General features: G+C 37.2%; 1 pseudogene; it reads right to left on the bottom strand.

Annotated features, from left to right (window-relative positions):
• Positions 1 to 1,961: 1,961 nt before the first annotated feature.
• On the bottom strand, positions 1,962 to 3,618 carry LOC128288642 (cytochrome b6-like; annotated as a pseudogene).
• Positions 3,619 to 4,304: the final 686 nt, after the last annotated feature.

Raw genomic sequence — 4,304 nt, forward strand, 5'->3', positions numbered from 1 at the left:
AAATGCCCCCCGTAACCCAGCGGATAAAGTACATTACATAGTCCGTTTTGAGGGATTGGCGACTTACCCATTCCGTGACTTTGGCACTGGACGTTCCAAAATGGGTACTATCGGGTCGGGTGAATTCAATAATAGACGCCTGGTGGCATTCCAGCTTTCCTTCTCCTTTCAGGACCTATCGAAAGAGAATCCAGTACTTCTCGGTCGTGAATATCTGAATGGGCGAACCGCCCCGTGGATATCTTTTCTTCGGAACAAAACAATTAGAATAGAATTAGGCTCAGTCAACTGGAATGTATATTATCCATATATTATCCATATAGGGATCCTCCAGTTGAGAAGATCCATCGACCTGAGACGAAGAGAAAGGTCTATCTATTTTATTTAGTTATTCAGTTAAACCAATGATTCGTTATTGGAGCAGATAGCAACAACCATTTCATCCGACATGCGTATTTTGATTTTCCAATGGATTTACATCTTTCATTAATGGAAATTTTTGATGTAGTGAGTAATAGCTCTGGTTGTTCGCTGTTCAAGAATTCTTGTTTAGGCAGTTCATACCATCCATACATAGTGTTTTGATCTAAGATTTCAATTCTTCCATGTTTCAGCAGTAGCATATTGTTTCATGGAGCTAAGGTCCAAAATATGGAAAAACAGGTGTTTCCACAACTCTACCACCCAGTCAATTCCGTTCCACTTAATCCCTATTTCATGACCACATATCTTTCCGGCTAAGTAATGAAACCTTTCTCTCTCTTACATGAATCCAATTTTCATTTCATCCGGAAAAGCCATCTTTTTTCTCAACAATGTCTTTGTCATTTGGATCCAATAGTCTTCCGTTAGATAGGAACAGATTTGATAAATACTGATAACTCTCGGATGGAGTATTAGAACGGAAAATCCATTAGATAATGAACTATTGGTTCTAAGCCATCTCTGGCGATGAATCAATAATTCGAAGTGCTTTTCTTGCGTATTCTTGATAAACCCAGCGTTTATATATAGATGTAGGAGGATCTGTTTGGGAAGTGAAGCCCCTTTGACATCTCTTCATCTGCAAAAGAATTCTCGGTGTGAAAACACAGAGACAAAGGGCTGATCTTTGAATAGGAAAAGAGAGTGGATCCACCAGGATCCCAAATAGAATCAGCTTATTCGAAAAAGCCTTGTTCTTTGGAAGATCTATCTCGTGCCTGGTACTGCATGGTTCCACTCTGCAAGAACATGAATCATTCTCTTGAAGCTCATCCTTTTCATCAAATGATCCGCTTGCCCCGAAATGACCCGGCCCAATGAGAAATCCCAATTCATTTGGCCTTTCGATACAATCAAATAAAAGCCCCAGGGCGCCATATCAGAGCCCAAACTATGATTGAATAAATCCTCCTCTATCTGTTGCGGGTCAGTACTCCTTCTCCCTTCCCTTCAAACTCCATTCGTATTTTTCATAGAGATTTCTCTGATCAACGATAGAACAAGATCCATTTTGCATCATATATAAAGGATTCCCCGGCTCGGACCGAAAAGCAATGTCACTCGATCATTATCAAACTGACCGCAATCTTTTCTGTCCGTGAGGATCCCCAGAGCGCCTTCTACTATTAAGATAAGAAAGTAAAAAAACTAAAATCTAATTTTGATTATGCCAAATCACTTATTCTACTGGATCTTACGGAGCCCTATTTATACACAACATCGTCAGGTCTGATCATAGAAAAGATTCTCTTCAAGCGAACCAGCCTATCCTTTGTATGGGGCTTACGGTGGTTGAAACAAAGACACATTTGGTTGTGAATTCCAATGTAGCAGATAAAGGCATATTTCTGCACGGCCCAATCAATAGTTCAAGTCACACTCCCATAATCCATTTTCTCTTCAGAATTCCTTCAACTATTCATGTCAAATAAATACTAGAATATTGTTGTAGTTGAAGAAATATCCAAATACATGTCTTATTTTTTTTTTCAATAATCCATATTTGTAGCAATGAAATACTATTGTTCCTCCCCCAAGTAATAAGATAAATTATTGGTTACAATATAGCTATGGTCTATATTCTCTATAAAGGACCAGAAATGCCTTGCTTACGTATCATTAGGAAATGCATTAACATAAATACAGCAGTAAGAAGGGGTAATACAAAAGTGTGTAAACTATAAAAACGGGTCAAAGTGGATTGTCCCACTAGCACTTCCACGTAATAACTCTACCAAAGGCGATCCTATTACCGGAATAGCTTCCGGAACGCCTGTTACGATTTTGACTGCCCAATAACCAATTTGGTCCCGAGGTAAGGAATAACCTGTTACGCCAAAGATGCGGTCAACACACCCAGAACCACGCCTGTAACCCAAGTTAATTCGCGAGGTTTTTTAAAACCACCAGTGAGATAGACACGAAATACGTGCAGGATCATCATTAAGACCATCATACTTGCCGACCATCGATGAACTGATCGGATTAACCAACCAAAGTTAGCTTCAGTCATTATGTATTGAACAGAAGCAAAAGCCTCAGTAACGGTTGGACGATAGTAAAAGTCATAGCAAATCCTGTAGCTACTTGTACCAAAAACAAGTAAGCGTAATTCCTCCTAGACAATAAAATATGTTAACATGAGGAGGAACATATTTACTAGTTATATCATCTGCAATCGCCTGAATTTCGAGGCGCTCTTCGAACCAATCATAGACTTTATTGAGATAGGTAAACCAAGAGGACCCCCGAGAACCGTATGAGAATTTCATCTCGTACAGCTCAAACAAAAACACCCAAGTATTAGCTGAAACGGATATGGAATAGAAAGTTTGAAACTTCTTAATCTTTTCATTCAATTTTATCTGAAGACACAAAAGTGAAAATCCAAAGCTCTTTGTTGTAGTTGTAATTATAATGCCAAAAAATCAAGTCGGCGCAGTCGTCTTTATGTTGATCGTTACAGGCCTCTTGAATCTTCTATTTACCTACTTATTTCTTTTCTTTGCTTTGATTTGTTCTTTGTATGAAATGTGGCTTTATTCTTGTTTTCTTTCTTTTTGATAGGAATTCTCTTGTTAAGACCCTATGAATCAATTGAAACTTCAGATTCATACCAGAACCGCGATGATTCAATAAAACCTTCAAACTAAGTCCAAAGATTCTTTGAGTAAGAACCATTGGATCATCACTTATTCAATCAATAGAATAGATATAATAAATAAAAATACAAAGAAAAAGGTTTGTCCTTTGATCAAAATAAGCATAAACTAAATGAGAGTTTGAAAGAATAAAAAATCTTTCGATTTATAAATAATATAACTCTTTCTTTGAATTTTTTTTTTGAGTCCGGCCGCGAGGTTTGAATATTAAGTATGAATCATAGTTCAAATACTTTGTGATCCATTTCATATATTCCGTGCTCCAGATACTAGAATGACTATCCGACGGGATAAAACTATCTCGATCAAGATGACAGACCCATTTTCTGTACTATCAATAGGATCAATTATAACAAGTCACACACTCATATTCCGGAAATACAGAAACAAATAAATTTCGCGGTCGAACTACCGAAATAGAATGGGGCTAAAAAATCCGAGAACTAAAAGTTTCAATTTTGTATTGAAACGCGAGGCTTCGTGATTCTTGTGAATCTAATTCATTGAAATTCCATCCAGTAAAACGGAAGAATTATAAATCTCAAAATAATAGATAAGAATATCGCAAATAAAGCCATTGCGACACCCATCAAAGTCGTTCCCCATCCAGGGCTACCTTACCATATTCGAATTCAATGGTTTCAAAAAATCCCCTACAACAGTTCGTCTTGGACCAGATCTAGAACTACCCTCAACGGTTTGTGTAGCCATAAATCTTATTTTGTATTCAGTGAGATCTGTTGACTTTGTATATCATTCCGCTGTAAATAAACAATCTTATCATAGACCCATTGTGATCTTGAAATTATATAATAATGGAAACAGCAACCTTAGTCGCCATCTCTATATCTGGTTTACTTGTAAGTTTTACTGGGTACGCCTTATATACTGCTTTTGGGCAACCCTCTCAACAATTAAGAGATCCATTCGAGGAACACGGGGACTAATTGAAGTAATGAGCCTCCCAATATTGGGAGGCTCATTACTCAATTGAATAATGAAAATCATTTCATTTTTTAGTTAGAATTTTAGGCGGTTCTCGAAAAAGATAGCGAAAAAATTATCCTAGAGTAGATACTAAGAGGAATGTATAAACCAATGCTTCCATAAATTCGATCGTGGTTTACAATTATAGCTTCCGTACCTGTTTATTTGGAA

This window comes from Gossypium arboreum, unplaced genomic scaffold (assembly GCF_025698485.1).
Source record: "Gossypium arboreum isolate Shixiya-1 unplaced genomic scaffold, ASM2569848v2 Contig00245, whole genome shotgun sequence".
Taxonomy (NCBI): Eukaryota; Viridiplantae; Streptophyta; class Magnoliopsida; order Malvales; family Malvaceae; genus Gossypium; species Gossypium arboreum.